At 55.3% G+C, this 18,655-nt stretch overlaps 1 non-coding gene across 1 annotated transcript; it reads left to right on the forward strand.

The window, feature by feature from the left end:
* Window positions 1-18,284: 18,284 nt before the first annotated feature.
* LOC142258265 (5.8S ribosomal RNA) lies at window positions 18,285-18,437 on the forward strand. Its single transcript, XR_012727734.1, has one exon. It is a non-coding gene; the product is annotated as a 5.8S ribosomal RNA (ribosomal RNA).
* Window positions 18,438-18,655: the final 218 nt, after the last annotated feature.

An 18,655-nucleotide genomic window follows, 5' to 3' on the forward strand; every position in this document is an offset into this window, starting at 1 on the left:
ACGGCTGTGTATCTAATCCTATTCTGTGTGATACTGTCTGCTGAGTTGTGTATCTAATCCTGTGTGATACTGTCTGCACGGCTGTGTATCTAATCCTATCCTGTGTGATACTGTCTGCACGGCTGTCTATCTAATCCTCTCCTGTGTGATACTGTATGCTGAGCTGTGTATCTAATCCTCTCCTGTGTGATACTGTCTGCACGGCTGTGTATCTAATCCTATCCTGTGTGATACTGTGAGCACGGCTGTGTATCTAATCCTATCCTGTCTGATAGTCTGCTGAGCTGTGTATCTAATCCTATTTTGTGTGATACTGTCTGCACGGCTGTGTATCTAATCCTATCCTGTGTGATACTGTGTGCACGGCTGTGTATCTAATCCTCTCCTGTGTGATACTGTCTGCACGGCTGTGTATCTAATCCTATCCTGTGTGATACTGTGTGCACGGCTGTGTATCTAATCCTATCCTGTGTGATACTGTCTGCTGAGCTGTGTATCTAATCCTATGTTGTGTGATACTGTTTGCTGAGCTGTGTATCTAATCCTATCCTGTGTGATACTGTCTGCACGGCTGTGTATCTAATCCTATCATGTGATACTGTCTGCACGGCTGTGTATCTAATCCTCTCCTGTGTGATACTGTCTGCACGGCTGTGTATCTAATCCTATGTTGTGTGATACTGTCTGCTGAGCAGTGTATCTAATCCTATCGTGTGATACTGTCTGCTGATTTGTGTATCTAATCCTATCCTGTGTGATGTCTGCAAAGCTGTGTATCTAATACTCTGCTGTGTGATATGGTCTGCTGAGCTGTGTATCTAATCCTCTCCTGTGTGACACTGTCTGCTGAGCTGTGTATCTAATCCTATCCCTTGGCAGACTGAGTGCACTAAGGACACGGGACTTAGAAAAAAAAAGACAAATTTTTCAGATTTCCGAGATCTGACCGGCGTCGGCAGGCCCCGGCATCCGAAAAGGGCTCCAGACAATCTCGCCAGAGAGTCCTTGGGACTTTGAACAATTTTCAAATTTCTCAGACTTCATAGTCAGCGAGCGCTGACTATGCCGGAGGACTCCCAAGCCGCGGATTGTTTTTTGCGCATGTCCCGCTGACACCCATGGAGCTCAGAGGGGAACCCCTCGTTGGCGTGCCTGGGCCCCTGGGGCCACGAGGAAAAGTTCTCAGGCAAAAACGCATCGATATCGCGTGTGCGGTTTTTTTTTTTTGGTTTTTTTTGTCCAGGGGGCCCCTGGGCGAATTCTGGACTGATTCCCCCCGTGATTTGGAGCAAAACTGAAAGTTTTCACACTTCCAGCAGCTTGTTGCGACATTTGGCCCCTGGGGCCCGAAGGGAGTTCCAGGCATTCTGGACTGATTCCCCCCGTGATTTGGAGCAAAACTGAAAGTTTTCACACTTCCAGCAGCTTGTTGCAACATTTGGCCCCTGAGGGCACGAAGGGAGTTCCATACAATCTCGGCCTTTGGCCATTGGGACTTAGAAATTTTTTGAGTTTTAGACTTCCAGGGTCTTGGAGCGGTAAAACATGGCTGCATGGCTGCTGCGGGGCTATAGAACGTCGGATCGGTGTTCGCGTATGTCCCCAGTTAAGCCCATGGAGCTCTAAGGGGACGAAAAAAAAAATTCAAAGTTTCAGAGCTCCGAGGGGGATGTCTCTGAAAAGCAACCCGAGCGGGGCCCCGGGCACTCTCGCCTGACTGCCCTCGGCGCTTGGATAAAAACTGAAAAATTTCGGACCTCCGTGACCTTGTAGCGGTGGCGGGGCCCCCGGGGGCCCAAGCTGGGCTCCAGACAATTTCACCCAATCTTCCCCACCAGTTGGGAAGGGAAAAAAAAAAAATTCCGAATTTTCATACTTCCATGACTTTTAAGGGGTGTCAGGGCCAGCTCCAGGTTTTTGTGGGCCTCGGGCGGAAGAGTCTCACTGGGCCCCATCCACACGCAGACACGCACATACAGACACGCACACACACATACAGGCATATTAACATATACATATTTGAAGACAAACTCACAAAAATACTTATAAACAGACAAATCTATAGACATACACACTGACATACATAGATACACATCATTGCATACAGACACATACGCGCTTGTCTCCATCCAGCTCCTCCTAGACATGTGGCTGTGCTGCATGCTGGTCGTAACAGACATGGCCGTGCACAGTGCACACTGACACTGCTGTATATACATCACAGGAGGGGCAGGGGGTATAGACATTACTGGAGGGCATAGATGTTACTGGAGTAGCAAACAGCTCTGGGGGTATACACATTACTGGGGTGGGTTGCACATATGGCTCTGGGGGGCTGCACACATGGCTATGGGAGGGCCGCATGCACAGCTCTAATCCATACATACACACTCACACAGCTCTGCTACACACACCCCTTGATAGCACTGTTGCACACATCTCTGCTGCATATGTACAGACACAAACACACACACAGCTCTGCTGCATATATACACATCACTGCTGACCGAAGACTATATATACACACAGCTTTGCTGCACACATCTCTGCTACGCTGCCCAAACAGCACATAGTCATAAAGCTCTGCTGCCCAGAGTAAATACACACTCTGCTGCCCAAAGAGTATATATACACACAGCTCTGCTGCAGACACATACTCAGCTCTGCTTCACCCGGACACACACTCGGCTCTGCTTCACCCAGACACCCACTTGGCTCTGCTTCACCCAGACACCCACTCGGCTCTGCTTCACCCAGACACCCACTCGGCTCTGCTTCACCCAGACACCCACTCGGCTCTGCTTCACCCAGACACCCACTCGGCTCTGCTTCACCCAGACACCCACTCGGCTCTGCTTCACCCAGACACCCACTCGGCTCTGCTTCACCCACACACTTACTGTTGTAGTTATCTCCTTTTAATGCAAGGGGTTTTAGATTATGATGGGACATGATCTGAGACATGTGGAAACGCGGCTCTGGGGGGCCCCACACACTCGGCTCTGGGGGGCCCCACACACTCGGCTCTGGGGTACAGCACATAGTTGGGGGCCAGGACATACATCTCAGGGGGAAAAAAGCCCATGCAGTTCACTGGGGCCCATAAATCGGGGGGCGGGGAGGGTTGTAGAACATACCACTCAAATCACTATGGAGAAGGGGCCCACACAGCGCTGGAGGGCAGCGTTGTGCTGGGGGTCGCTGGCTGGCACTGTTCCTTGTCTTCATCTGTGGGACAGTGACTGGAGCAGGACGCTGTGTGATAGCTCCGCCCACAGATGAAGTTCAGAAAAATCCCTTCAGACTTCCATCATCCGGGAGGGGCATCGGACAGCCTCGGAAGCCGAAAAGGGCTCCAGAGAATCACGCCGGAGAGTCCTTGGGACTTGAAAATTGTTCAGACTTCCATGGTTGACACCTCTTAACTCGAATCCGACGGGCAGTTCCATACGTTTTGGCAGATCCTCGGTTGCAGTACCCCAAAGCGGCCAGAGAGGGAGCCAAAGGAGCAAAAAACTCAGTAGAACCAGGATGAGCTTGAACTTGCCTGCCGTGTCCGCCCGGCAGTTCCAGGTGGGCGGGTAGTTTGCGGTACCGACCCGGCTTATGCGGGGGGGGCTCCCAACCACTCAATGACACTTCCATCCCACGCCTCCGGGAGATATATGTGAGAGAAGAGCGTCTCGCCAGACTTTGAACGCTCTGGTCGGCGAACCGGTACTCCAAGTAATGTGCGAAGTGTGGCTTGGAGACCCTTTCCGGTTGCAGTTTCGCGCTCTCGCAGCTCCCGGTGGGGAATTTGCCAGGAGCGGGGCCTGGAGTCAGGGCGCTCCCCGATGTACGCACACATCCAGCGGGCCCGGGTGAAGGTTCCAGTCCGAGAGACCCCTTCTCTTCCACCCCTGGGTCCTCCTCTTCCGATCGACTTGGCGAAGCGCTCCCGGGCGGGGAGGTGGCACCGGTCACAGGCGAGCGGCCACTTCCTCCTCCACCCCTGGGATTTCACCTTCCTTACGGTGGCACGAAAGCGCTGGCCGCATCCTCCCGCGGAGGCGGGTGGCCTCGCGGTGGAAAGTTTGAAACGACCCGAGCCTCGAAAGCGGTCCGAAGACCTGCACAGGCGAATGGCGGGGACCTACCCCGCGACTTCCCGGCCAGCTTCCGGCGGAGTTCGCGTGAGGGGGCCCATCGTCCAAATCGCTCCCCGTGCCGGGAAGCACAAGAATCTTCTTCGAGGGCGGCCTTTTGCGAGCTCCCAGCGGGAAAGTGGCGGCGGCGGTTGGCATTTCCACTCTGCCACCGGGCTATCCTTTTTCTTACCCCTGATCTGTCCCGAGCCCCTACCCCTACGGGGAGGAGACGATGGAGGTGCGGAGGGTGCGGTGCGGGTCCCTCGCGAAGCAGGGTGTGGGGAAGCGTTCCCACCGGGCCTGCGTACACCTTCCGCGCTATCCAAAACGTCCTCCCTGAGGCGGCTCGGAAAAGGGGCAGAAGCGAGAGTTGGAACGAGAAGGGAACCGAGGGTCCAACAGAGAAAGCTGGTTTAAAAATAAAAGGGAGAGAGGGCGTGAGAAACCCATGATGAAGGAAAAAGGGGGGGCCTCTACGCGCTTCGCGCCCCCCTTCCCCGTCTCGTCGGCAGCTGGGCGCACCGCCGCAAAAGCCACGGGAGGCAAAAAGAAAAGCAGAAAAAAAGTCCGTTGAGGTATGGGTGTGAGAGCAGGTGGAGGACTACGCCGGTAGGGCGACGCCGACACGGCCAGGCCAAGCATCTGGGAGACTTCCGAGTCACCTTGTCGCGCCGGAGCTGCGGTGGACCCTGAAAGCCAGCCCCCTCTCCCGTCAACCCCGCTCCCTTCCGCCGGTTGGGTCGAGGACCCCTCGTGCCGGAGGTGGGACTAAGCCAGATGGAGGAGCCGCACCAGGCTCACCCTCACGCCTCAGACCCCCCCAACCCCACCGGAGGCCCCTCCGTGGGTCTCCCGGGAGCGGTGGGGCTCTCGGCAGGGGTGCGGCCCATGGCAACCCCGGTGGCCAGTCTCCTCGCTTCCGCAGCGCGTCTCGCCGGGTGGCTTCCGGACGCCCTTCCGCTTCGGGCCTGCCTGTGGACCGACGACCCCTTGCGCGCGCGGAGGTGGGACTAAGCCAGATGGAGGAGCCGCACCAGGCCGCCATCGCCTCGGCCCCGCCCGTTCCCCAAGCGGCCCCTTGCAGGTCGCCCTAGGAGCGCCGGGCTCTTGGTGGGGTGTTGCCCGTGGCGTCCCCCTGAGGCCAGTCTCCTCGCCTTCGCGTTCCTCCAAGGGGTGCTTCCGGTCGTCCGTGCGCCTTTTCCATACGGTCCCTTCCTGAGCGGGGCGGCCTTCCGCCGACCTCGCGTCCTCATCGCCACCCCCCCGGACCCACCGCGCGTTCTCTGGGTGCTCCCCCGCGCCTCCCTCTCTCTGTCTCGGTCTCTCTGCCGTCTCCCCGACCTTTATGCGTCCACCTCTTCGCCTCTCTGGAACGTCGTGCGGTTCGCCGACAGGTTACCTGGTTGATCCTGCCAGTAGCATATGCTTGTCTCAAAGATTAAGCCATGCACGTGTAAGTACACACGGACGGTACAGTGAAACTGCGAATGGCTCATTAAATCAGTTATGGTTCCTTTGATCGCTCCAAACCGTTGACTCGGACAACTGTGGTAATTCTAGAGCTAATACATGCAAACGAGAGCTGACCACCAGGGATGCGTGCATTTATCAGACCAAAACCAATCCGGGGTCCCGGGTGCGGCGTCGGGACGGTCCTCAGCGGCCTCCCCCCTGCCGCACTCTCCCCGTAAGCGTTGCGACTCTGGATAACCTCGGGTCGATCGCACGTCCCTGTGACGGCGACGATCCATTCGGGTGTCTGCCCTAACAACTTTCGATTGGTACTTTCTGTGCCTACCATGGTGACCACGGGTAACGGAGAATCAGGGTTCGATTCTGGAGAGGGAGCCTGAGAAACGGCTACCACATCCAAGGAAGGCAGCAGGCGCGCAAATTACCCACTCCCGACCCGGTGAGGTAGTGACGAAAAATAACAATACAGGACTCTTTCTAGGCTCTATAATTGGAATGAGTACACTTTAAATCCTTTAACGAGGATCTATTGGAGGGCAAGCCTGGCTCTAGCAGACTTGGGAGGAAGAGGAGGAGCTTGTCAGTTGCTGCTGGAGTCTGTGGGGAGAGGACGTCCGGAGGCTTGCTCTGCTCCTCCAGATCTCAGCCACCCCTGCTGGCTCTCCCTTCCCCAGGAGAGAGGCGGCGTGCTCGGGGCAACATGGAGCCCCAGGCCCCCACCTCCCGGTTTCCATCTGCGGGGGGTGGGGAACAGAGACTGGAGGAGCCGGTAAGGAGATCGGCCAGGATACGGAGGCCAGTGACCAGAGACCCAGGGTTGGAGGGGACCCCAGCCCCAAGACCCGGGACCCAGGAGGCCAGCCAGAGGGAGAGCCGGGAGCAGTGTCTGGCCCAGAGCCGTGAGGACCGGAGCCAGGACCAAAGCCTGGTGACTCCCGGACAGGGAGTCACTAGTGAAATGGAGGAGTGGGGGGTCTTAAAACCCCAGGAAGACACAGGAACATATGCCCGGCGTGTCCGGCATATGTTCCTTGAATACGACAACTTGGGGAGGCGGGTAAGTGACTTGCAGGAGAGGTTGATGGACGCCAGGTTCGCCCGGGACCACGGACCTAAGAGGAACCGGGAGGACCACAGGGCGACCATCAAATGTCTCTGGGCGGAACTAGAGGCGGTCGTCGGTTTCCGCGAGGGGATCCTTAGGAATTCGGGTCCCTTCGCGGAGAAACTGCGTAACGACGATTGCTTCGCAGCCATGAAGGGGGCAGTGAAGCCGGGAGTCAGAAGTGCGGTGTCAGGGCCTCCGGGGCCTTCCGGTGTGGGGCCTGTTTTGGCTACGTTACCGGAGGGGGCCCCGCTCCCTGTATCGAAGCAGAGGCCGGGGAGTCCTGGAAGGGGAGGTGACCTGACCTTGGTAGAGCTGGGTACTGCCGCTTCTAACGGCAGTATGGCGGCGTCCCTCCACGTGGCGCTCCCGCGACCGGAAGTGACGTCATCGGAAGTGCCACTACCGGAAGTGACGTCACTGGAAGTGGCGTCGCGGGTACTGCGGCCAGAAGTGACATCACCGGAAGTGCCGTCACGGGAAGGTGCGGTGCCAGAGGCGGAGCTGCTGAAGGTTGGGGGCGTCCAGGAAGTGGAGGGAAGACCAGCAGACCGCATGGCTCCAGCCACTGGTGCTATGCCTCCTGCAGGGACCGGCCATGATGGGGGAGCAAGGCCCAGCAGCACAGCCAGGATTATGGGAGGTGCTGCTGTGGATGGGCTGGCTTCCCCTAGTCGAGAGCGGGAGGAGCCAGTGGCACGGTGGAGCCCAAACGGCGGTTCAGGGGCCCGGAGGCCGACCAGGAGCCCTGGGGACAAAGAGCCTGGCGAGGACAGACACTCTCCAGTCTGCACCAGCCGCCCCAGAAGACCAGGTACAGGACATACCTCCGTGTGCCCTGGACAAGAGGTGGGAAGAAGGGTACATGGAGAGGATTCATACTCTTTCAGCTCATCCTCCTCAGAGGGGGATAGGCTCCTGCAGGCAATCCGGCACCTCAAATCCCCTATGGAATTTTCACATTTCTGTTTTGGGGATGAGGTGGCGGAAGAAGGGAAGATAAAGAAAAAGAAGAAGTCTAACCGTATGTGGGAGGTGGTGGGCTTCCGATATACCTCAATGTCGGATTCGGAGGCCACCACCTCTCGAGTTAGCCCAAGGCGAGGTGTACCCCGGGGTCCCTCAGGGGGCAGGGGGCATGCGTCTGATGGGGAGCGGGGGGTGACGCAGGGGACAATAAGCCCTGTGGCAACTCCTGCTCCAGACCTCTCCAACATGGAGGATTTCCCGTCGCTTTCCTCTTCTTGTGCCCTGGCAGAGTCGGGTACGGGGGGAGGAGGAGCGGGGGTCAGTGGAGAGGTCCAAAATGCCAATAATATTGAAATGGAGGAGCTGGAAGTCGAGCCCGACCCAGTAGGTGTGGTTTCTGGAAATGTATTGGGGGTTGTGGATGAGAGGACGCCTGGAGAGTTGAATGAAATTTTGTTGGCTGAGGCAGCGTTTGAGAATGCACGGCGTGAAAGGAGGGAGAAAGAGACAGAGAGAGAGAAAGCGAGAGAGGAGAGAATGAGGGTGCAAGAGGAGAGAAAGAAGGGGGGAGAGTCTGTTGTGGGTTCTGCTGCCCCCCCCCAGTAGTGGCGGCTGGCTCCTTGAGGGCTGGTACGTATGCTCAAGCTGCTGCTGCTGGGGAGAGTGGAAGGAGGGTGGCTGAGGTTTTGTATGACGGTTTCGGGGCAGGTGACTTGCAACATCGTCTCATGAGCGCCCTGAAGAAAGGAGAGGAGACTATACAAGTAGGGGATGAGGTGATAGACCTGTCGTTTTGGACAAAGTGACACAGGCTGGCTGCTTTCCAAGATAGAGAGCGGGAGGGACCCATTGAGTGGTCTCTCCCTACAGCAGGGGGTCAGGGTGCCAGGAGGAATGTGGTCCGTTTTCGCTGGTCCAACGTGAGCGGTGAGGCTTGTCCCTGGAATTGCCGGGACAAAATTGCTGAGCTCCTAGCGAAAATGGGCTTCAAGGGCCAGGATCTGGCTGCCTTCATCCAACCTGTTGGTACCCTGGATTTCGAGGCCAGTTTCATGAGACCCGAGGGCATGGAACTCTTCTGGTCTCGGTATGAGCTGGACAAGCATACCCCTGCATGGAAAAATATCATAGCGGCAGCGGTCTCTCGGCAGAACATGGTGAAGACAGTAACGGTCATTACAGCAAATGAGTTACTGTCTTGTGTTGATATCATGACCTGGATCAGCCGCTACAGGGAGGTGGTCCAGGTAACCGAGAAGATTCGTGACCGTTTTGGTTTCTGGACTGGAGCCTGGACCTTTAAGGTTAAGTTGAAGGTTTCAGGAAACTGTTACCCACATCCCTCCCTCAACGTTCCTGGGGAGGGATCGGATCCTGATCCACTACTGGGGGTAGCCGAAGGTCTGCCACAAGTGTGGTAGCCCCTCCCAATTCAGCGCAGGCTGCAAGGCGCAGAAATGTGCCTTGTGTGGGGGGCTTGGTCAGCTTGCCATCACAAGTCGGGCCACTCGGTGTAACCTATGTGGGGATCTGGGTCATCCATTCAGCCGGTGCCCACGCTCGTTCGCCAATGCGGTCCTTCATAAGACCGTGGCTTCACAGGGTGCTGAGGAGCCCGCGGCAGAGGGTACCAGCAGAGGTGAGCAGAGCACTGGTCCAAGGAAGGAAAAGAGTGTGCCCCCCTCATGAGTGAGGCGGTCGGAACAGCGCCGGAGGGAGAGAGCGGGGTGTGATGACCTTGCCCTCTTCCTCGGGGGCCCCTGTGGCTGAGGATCTGGGCAACGAGTTGGATGAGGCGGAGAGGAGGATTAGAGAAGAGGAGGACGCCAATGCCTCGCCTTCCTCTTCTGAGGAAGAACAAGGAGAGGGGGCGCAGGCATGGCAACAACAACATCGTAAAAAGAAGGGTAAAAAGAGTAAAGCCAGGAGGGGGAACAGGAGGAGGGGGTCTAAGACTCCTTCTTTGGAGTGGGACCCCTCCGGAACATTCATCCTGGAGAACCCTCCTGGTGAGTCATCTACCCAGTCCAGAAAACCACAGGAAAGCTCTATTACCTCACCTCTGGTGGTCCTCTCCAACCGTTACCAAGCCCTGGATGAGAACATCCCTCCCTGCTCCGGTGGGGAGGATGAGGGTGAGGTGCCGGGGGCTGCGGACAAGGATGTAGGGGCCTTAGGGGATGATGGATCCCTGCCTCCGGGAGATCTCTCCCTGGAGGGGGGGGATCGCCCCGAAACCGCCAAACTGAGTGATAGGTGTATGGATGCATCAGTGTGTTTGAAGCAAATGGCCTCCTCACACAGTGAGGAGGAGTGTGGTGGTGGTGGGAAAAAGTTGGCTTTCGAGCTTCATAATCCTTGATGGCGGCACTCACCCCGTTGACGCTGGCAACCATTAATGTTGCCAGCATTAAGTCAGATGCGGCTAGATATACGGCCTTTGATTTTCTTGGCCGGTTTGATGCCGACATTTTGTTTTTGCAGGAGACCACGTTGACTGACCAGTCAGCGTTGAAGAAAGCAAGGCAGGAGTGGACCCATGGTCCCTCCTACTGGTCTCTTGCGGCCGAACCGTATAGCGGGGTGGCAATTCTTTTTAAGATCGCAGAGGTTACATGCCGACGGATTATCGAGCTTGAAATGGGACGGTGTCTGATTTTAGATGTGCTTATGTTATGAAGGGTTAAGAGCTTCGGCTCATCAACATCTACGGTCCCCAAACCAAGTGGGATCGGAAAAGACTCTTTATAAGGATCAAACCGTTTGTTTTGTAGCCGGCAGGTGGTCTTTGGAGGGGACTTTTAATACTATCACGAGGCCCCGAGATAGAGGAGGTTCCAAAGATCGGCTGGCATACGACAGCGTGACGTTAAATAGTGTAGCTAGTGAGGCTCGCCTGGTTGATGTCCACATCAGGACTGATCCAGGCCACTCGGGGTTCACCTATTTTAGGGGAAGTCAGTATAGGAGTAGGATAGATAGGTTTTATTTAAAGGAGGAAGCCATTTTCTCACCGTTATCGGTTGTGGAAGTGGAATTCTCCGATCACTGTCTTATATGTTTTTCTCTGAATGTTGCAGAGACCCCTCGGATGGGAAGAGGCATGTGGAAACTGAATTCATCACTCCTGGAGGAAGCAACTGTAAGACAGTCTTTTGAGGAATTTCTTCAGAGCCAGGTACCGTTATTGGGCCTTTGTAGCACTGAGTCAGAGTGGTGGGAGATGTTTAAATATCAGGTGGCGAGGTTCTTCCGACAGCTTGCCAACCTCAGAAGCTTGAACAGGGATCGCCTGTATCATAGCCTGAGGAGGAAACTCGAGACCTTAGTCTCGGCTGGGGGTGACTGAGAGGAAATCTCCAGGGTGAAGACCCTGCTCAGGAGGTGTCAGTATGATAGGCACATATCTTTGGTTTTTGAGAGGGATTTCGGGAAATACCGCTCGCCCGACCCCTACAAAAACTGTAAGATATCAGTGAATGGTAAACTGATTGTGGGTCTGAGGGATAGTACAGGATCTCTGGTACGGTCCAAGTCAGAGATCTTGGAAGTCGTCAGATCTTTCTACTCTCACCTCTTGGGGAGGAGGGAGCCTGACCGAGAGGGGATTTCGTCTTTCCTGGCTGAGACCATCCCCATGCCAGGGGTAGACCCCTCGCTTGGCGCTTTGACAGAGGATATCAGGGAAGAGGAAGTGAGACTGGCCATTGATGGGCTTCGGCCCAAGAAATCGCCAGGTCCGGATGGCTTAACGTCCGAGTTTTATAAGATCTTTAAGGACTCTTTAGTCCCCTTATTGACGAGGGCTTTTAACGCATGCCTTTCCTCAGGAGTGCTACCGAAATCAATGAGATCAGGTTTGATTCTTCTGTCAAAAGGTAAAGATCCATCGCACATTGAGAATTGGAGGCCCATATTACTCCTCAATGTGGATAGAAAGATTTTGGTAAAAGTGCTTTTTACTAGATTGGTGCAAATTTCACCAGAGCTCCTTTCAGAGTCCCAGCACTGCACTGTTCCTGGTCGAGGCACTTTTAGCGCTGTTCTGGGTGTCCGGGAGGCCGTGGAGCAGGGCAGGGCGGGTCTTTGGAACGGGTATTTACTGTCCTTGGATCAAGCTAAAGCTTTTGACCGGGTTGATCATGAGTACCTCTGGTCTACTCTCTTGAGAGTGGGTGCCGGGTGGGTTTGTTAGCTGACTACAAACATTGTATCAAGGGGCAGAGACTTTCCCGTTGGTGAATGGTTGGGTTGGACGGCCTTTTGTGGTGGGTTCTGCTGTTCACCAGGGTTGCCCGCTGAGCCCACTGCTCTATGCTTTTGCAATCGACCCCTTCATCCGAAGGATAGATTGTGGGTATTTGAGGGGGGTTCGGATGGGTGATCCTGGCCCACAGGAGACCACGCTGATTGCAGTGGCCTACGCGGATGATGTCACCGTTTTTGTCTCTTCGCAAGAGGAGGCAGGGGTGGTGTTGTCGGGAGTGGAGCGCTACTCGGAGGTTTCCGGGTCCAAGATCAATCAGGATAAATGTGAGAGTCTCTGGCTGGGTGGAGGAGAGCCTGATTTTAGTCTCCCGGACACTCTACCGGAGCCCCAGGACTATGCCAAGATTCTAGACGTGGAATTCGGCCAGGATGATTACCCAACGCGAAATTGGGATGGCAGACTTCAAATTGCCGCTCAGAGAGTGGACCGCTGGAAGGGTTTAACTTTGACCCTGAGGGAAAGGGTTGCCCTGTGCAAAACCTACTTGCTCCCTGTGTTGCTTTATTTGGGCAGTATTTGTATTTTGCCAGAACCTCTCTGGACGAGGGTCTATAGCCTGTTTTTCCAGCTGTTATGGGGAAACAGGTTGAACCTAGTCAAGCGGGAGGTTACTTACCGTACGAGGAGACTAGGGAGGGTAAATATGGTCAACCCCATGGTATTTCTGGTGGATACCTTTTTTAAAGTTGAATATTGCAAACCTCTGGAAAGAGAGGGCTCCTCCATGGGTATCCTCCTGCGGGGGGTGGTTTCGGCCTTTCTTCCAGGAATGGGAGACGGGCGGGCGTGTGAAGGACCTTCGCGTGCCTCACGGACATCTCCCGGCTTATGTTACCCCAGTTCTGAAGGTCATTCGCCGGTGGGGTCTGGGGGTGTGGGAGGTGAGGACTCTGTCGAGGAGGTTACTCGACGAGAGGGTCTTGTCTACTCATTTCCGGGCCCCTCTGGTCCTCAGGGCTTGCCCGAGCCGGGATCTGGAGGCAGGGCTGGGTCTATTGAATTCCAAGAGGATCCCCGAGAGGTTTTGGGACTTGGCTTGGCGTTGCTTCCTGGGTAAGCTATATGTGAGGGACAATTTGAAGTACAGGAACTCCGATGACAGAGATTGTCCTCGTGAGACTTGTGTGGGTGTACTGGAAAGTATGGACCACTTCCTGCTTCATTGTCCCTTTAATTTAGAGGTTTACAAACGGGTAGGGATTTCCATGAGTTAGCCTCGGCTGGCCAGTCTTTCCTATGCCGAGTGGGCCTATGGTGCATTCAGAGAACAGGGTGGAAGGGATCTGACCACTTTATTTTTAGTTAGTATAGTGATTAGGTACTTCACGTGGAATGCACGATCTTTAGTTTCGACGGGTAGTAAAATCCTCCAAGTAGAAGACGTGGTGAGTAACATTCTTGGTGACCTGGCAAAGGTACGCTCCCTGGAGTTTGAGTGGTCTGGTGCATCGAGGGCCTCTCGCCTGTGGAGGGGCTTCTCATTCAGGGTGCACTGACCGTTAGGACTTAAGTATCCTTCCCTTCCAATTCTATTCCTTCCCTACCTTCCCTATTTCCTTCCCCTTTTTCCTTCTCCTCTCCTGGTGATGGGCTAACTTTCTCACCCTAGGTTTTTGTTTTATAAACTTGAACTGTGAGAAGGGTTTGCAGACACGGTTCTTGAGTCCTATGGTTTTGTTCTGATATTATGTACTAATGTTTGTTTCTTTGTCTTTCAGATTGTCGGGTGAACAGTGTAGTGGTGTAGTAAGGGTTTGGGCGGGGGGTTATTTTATGGGGGGAAGGGGGGTGGGGGGTGTTCATAAGAACCGGAGGCCCGGCTCGGTCCCCCAGTCTGGGGAGAACTTTGGGGGATCCCCTCAAGTTCGGAAGACTTTTCCTTGGAACTTGGGACCTGGGCAGCCGGATGGTGGTGGGATAGTTAGAGATGATATGTAGGGTTTTAATTGTGTGATTTTTGTGTGTGAAAGAAAATAAAATAAAAAAAAATAATAATAAATAAATATATATATATGTATTGGGTGTCAGTGGGATATGGGTTTTTGCCAAGTTGTGATTATTTTTTTCTTCTTTATGTTTATATGTAAATATTTGTTATATTGTATATATTGTAAATAGTGGGTATGGTTGTAAGGGCAGTGGAACTGTGGTTTGGTTGGTTTTGATGTTTTTGTTACCGGGTACGGGCTGGAATGTAAATATGGTTTTATTGTTATTTTTGATTTTGTATATACTGTATTTTTCGGACCATAAGACGCACTTTTTCCCCCCCAAATGTTGGGGGAAAGTTGGTGGTGCGTCTTATGGTCTGACTATAGGGCTGCGGCCGGGAATGATTGTGCTGCGATGGAGCGGGTCATCGGGGGCACGAGCAGGCAGCAGCAGCGCCTGCCGTGACCACGTGGGCCCGCTCATTACATATGCACGCCCATCCTCCCGCCCATTTCTCAGCGCAGAAGCCGGCGCTGACAGGTGGGCGGGAGGACGAGCGGGGACGCGCGAATAGTAAAGAGCCGGTCCGCATGATCACCCCTGGCAATTACAGCCTGGAGTGATCATGTGCGGCTGTATTCACTGCCCCCCGCGCGTCATCATCAGCGCGGGGTGCAGTGAATCAGTACACTCACCCGTCCCCGTGTGTGGAGCCGTCCCCCTGCAGCAGGCGATGTCTTCCTGTCTGTACCGGTCAGCTGATCTGTGCTGATCAGCTGATCGGCACAGACAGGAAGACATCGCGATGCTGCAGGGGAACGGCTCCACACACACAGGTCAGTGGCGCAGAGAGGAAGATGATCGGTGTGCAGGGAGTGAGGAAAAGGTGAGTATAAACGTTTATTTTTTTTCTCTGTGCTATAGGATACAGGCCATATACCAGGATGGTATATGAGCACGATGGGGGCATATAGCAGGATGGGAGTATATGAGCAGGATGGATGGGGGTATATGAACAGGATGGGGTATATGAACAGGATGGGGGTATATGAACAGGATGGGGGTATATGAACAGGATGGGGGTATATGAACAGGATGGGGTATATCAACAGGATGGATGGGGGAATAGGAGCAGGATGGATGGGGAGTATATGAACAGGATGGGGATATATGAACAGGATGGGAGTATATGAGCAGGATGGGGGTTTATAGCAGGATCATATACAAGGCAGGAGGATCATTACCAGGATGGGGTACCATAGTAGAGAATTTGGGGACATTACCCCCATAACAGTGTCAGCAGCAGATCCTCGCCCCATAACAGTGTGTCATAACCACATTTTTTTGCTTACAGTTTTTTTTTCCTATTTTCTGCCTCTAAAACCAGGGTGCCTCTTATGGTCCGGTGCGTCTTATAGTCCGAAAAATACGGTATCTACTTTTATCTAATAAAAAAGACTTTCAGCTCCAGTAGCGTACACTAAAGCTGCTGCAGTTAAAAAGCTCGTAGTTGGATCTTGGGATCGACCTGGCGGTCCGCCGCGAGGCGTGCTACCGCCAGTCCCAGCCCCTTTGCCTTGGGGCGCCTCCCCGATGCTCTTGACTGAGTGTCCCGGGGGCCCGAAGCGTTTACTTTGAAAAAATTAGAGTGTTCAAAGCAGGCAGCCACGCCTGAATACTCCAGCTAGCAATAATTGAATAGGACTCCGGTTCTATTTTGTTGGTTGTCGGAACTGGGGCCATGATTAAGAGGGACGGCCAGGGGCATCCGTATTGCGCTAGAGGTGAAATTCTTGGACCGGCACAAGACGAACCAAAGCGAAAGCATTTGCCAAGAATGTTTTCATTAATCAAGAACGAAAGTCGGAGGTTCGAAGACGATCAGATACTGTCGTAGTTCCGACCATAAATGATGCAAACTGGCGATCCGGCGGCGTTATTCTCATGACCCGCCGAGCAGCGTCCGGGAAACCAAAGTCTTTGGGTTCCGGGGGGAATATGGTTGCAAAGCTGAAACTTAAAGGAATTGACAGAAGGGCACAACCAGGAGTGGAGCCTGTGGCTTAATTTGACTCAACACGGGAAACCTCACCCGGCCCGAACACGGAAAGGATTGACAGATTGAAAGCTCTTTCTCGATTCTGTGGGTGGTGGTGCATGGCCGTTCTTAGTTGGTGGAGCGATTTGTCTGGTTAATTCCGATAACGAATGAGACTCTGACATGCTAACTAGCTACGCGACCCCTCGTGGTCTGCGTCCAGCTTCTTAGAGGGACAAGTGGCGCTCAGCCACGCGAGATCGAGCAATAACAGGTCTGTGATACCCTTAGATGCCCGGGGCTGCACGCGTGCTACACTGAACGGACCAGCGTGTGTCTACCCTTCACCGACAGCCGCAGGTAACCCGCTGAACCCCGTACGTGATGGGGATCGGGGATTGCAATTCTTCCCCGTGAACGAGGAATTCCCAGTAAGTGTGGGTCATAAGCTCGCGTTGATTAAGTCCCTGCCCTTTGTACACACCGCCCGTCGCTACTACCGATTGGATGGTTTAGTGAGGTCCTTGGATCGGCCCCGCCAGGGTCCGCCAAGACCCTGGGGGAGAGCCGAGAAGACGATCGAACTTGACTATCTAGAGCAGGGGTGGGGAACCTTTTTTCTGTTGGGGGCCATTTGGAAATTTCTACCAACCTTCGGGGGCCGCACAAAATGATCAATGTTTAAATGACCCTGCTATATTGGGTGAAACAATTAATTAACTGGGGGCATGGGGCTGGGGGCACAGGCACCACACGCGGGGCTGGGGGCACAGGCACCACACGCGGGGCTGGGGGCACAGGCACCACACGCGGGGCTGGGGGCACAGGCACCACACGCGGGGCTGGGGGCACAGGCACCACACGGAGGTTGCGCTGCACACAGGACTGGGTGATGGGCAGCACACAGGACTGGGTGATGGGCTGCACACAGGACTGGGTGATGGGCAGCACATAGGACTGGGGGGGCTGCACACAGGATTGTGTGGGGGGTGCACACAGGACATTGGGGGGCTGCACACAGGACTGGGGGAGGGGTGAACACAGGACTGGGTGATGGGCTGCACATAGGACTGGGGTGGCTGCACACAGGATTGTGTGGGGGGTGCACACAGGACATTGGGGGGGATGCACACAGGACTGGGGGAGGGGTGCACACAGGACTGGGGGAGGGGTGCACACAGGACTGGGGGGGGCTGCACACAGGATTGTGTGGGAGCTGCACACAGGACATTGGGGGGCTGCACACAGGACTGGGGGAGGGGTGCACACAGGATTGTGTGGGGGGTGCACATAGGACTGGGGGGGCTGCACACAGGACTGGGGTGGCTGCACACAGGATTGTGGGGGGTGCACATAGGACTGGGGGGGCTGCACACAGGATTGTGTGGGGGGGGTGCACACAGGACATTGGGGGGCTGCACACAGGACTGGGGGAGGGCTGCACACAGGACATTGGGGGGCTGCACACAGGACATTGGGGGGCACACTGTGCTGAGAGTTTCATGCAACTCTGGGGGAGAGGGTTTACATAACTGGGGTTTAGGCACAAAGCATTGGGCAGGGCACATAGCAGCAGAGGTCGGCGCTGGACTCACAGCAGCATTGCATTCATATCACCGGAGTGCAGGAGCCGGACACTGCATCAGAAGGAGAAGGCAGGCACTGATCTCCGGAGGGCAGGGGGCGTGCACAGAACGAGGGAAGCTGTGAGGCTGCTTGGACCCGCCCACAAAGAAAGCACTGGCCGACGGGAGAACACATTGCAGCACAAACAGCAATGTGTGGATTTAAAGGGCCGGCGGCAGCAAGACCGCAGTGACAGCACCAGCACTGCCTCCCCCGGGAATCTGCCCGGGGGCCACATAAAAGGTCATGGCGGGCCGCATGCGGCCCGCGGGCCGGAGTTTCCCCACCCCTGATCTAGAGGAAGAAAAAGTCGTAACAAGGTTTCCGTAGGTGAACCTGCGGAAGGAACATTAACGAGAGAGTGAGTGGCCCACGCAACCGAGGAGGCGCGGGACCGGAAGCTTGCGGTTCTTCTCCGGCGGAGGGAACCCAACTTCGGCCTCACCGGCGCTCCCCCCACCACACGGCAAAAAAAAAAGAAACAACCCTCGTGTCGCAGGCCGTCCCGGGTACCGCTCGCCCGCGTGAGCCCGCACCCCACTCCGGGGTCGGGACCGGGCGGTAGGTCGAGAAGCCTCGAGCCCTCCTCTGTTCCCCTCCCCGTCGGAGGGAGGGACGGCATAGGCCGAGCGCCCGGGACAACAGGGCCCCCTTCTGAGAGGAACACCCCCTGTCCCACGTCTGTTTTTTACGCCTTTACGGCCGACCGATGCTAACCAGAGAAAAAAAAAACCCGAGCGTGACTCTTAACGGTGGATCACTCGGCTCGCGCGTCGATGAAGAACGCAGCTAGCTGCGAGAAGTAGTGTGAATTGCAGGACACATTGATCATCGATACTTCGAACGCACCTTGAGGCCCCGGGTTGCTCCGGGGCTACGCCTGTCTGAGGGTCGCCCCTACGTCGATCGCCTCCGCGGCGCTGCTGGGGTTCGAAAGGAAGAGGAAGGGGGGTCCCAGACCTCTCTCCCGCCTCCTCGCGTCCCCCCAAAGCCAGACCCGCACCCGCCCCAGGAATTGTGAGAGCACGGCGAGGCTGTCTGTGGCGACACAGGGCTGCCTCCGGTCGCTCCTTCCCCCCTACGGCGGCGAGGGCAGAACAGCGTGGAGAAAA

The sequence above is a fragment of the Anomaloglossus baeobatrachus genome, chromosome 1 (genome assembly GCF_048569485.1).
Source record: "Anomaloglossus baeobatrachus isolate aAnoBae1 chromosome 1, aAnoBae1.hap1, whole genome shotgun sequence".
NCBI classification, from domain to species: domain Eukaryota; kingdom Metazoa; phylum Chordata; class Amphibia; order Anura; family Aromobatidae; genus Anomaloglossus; species Anomaloglossus baeobatrachus.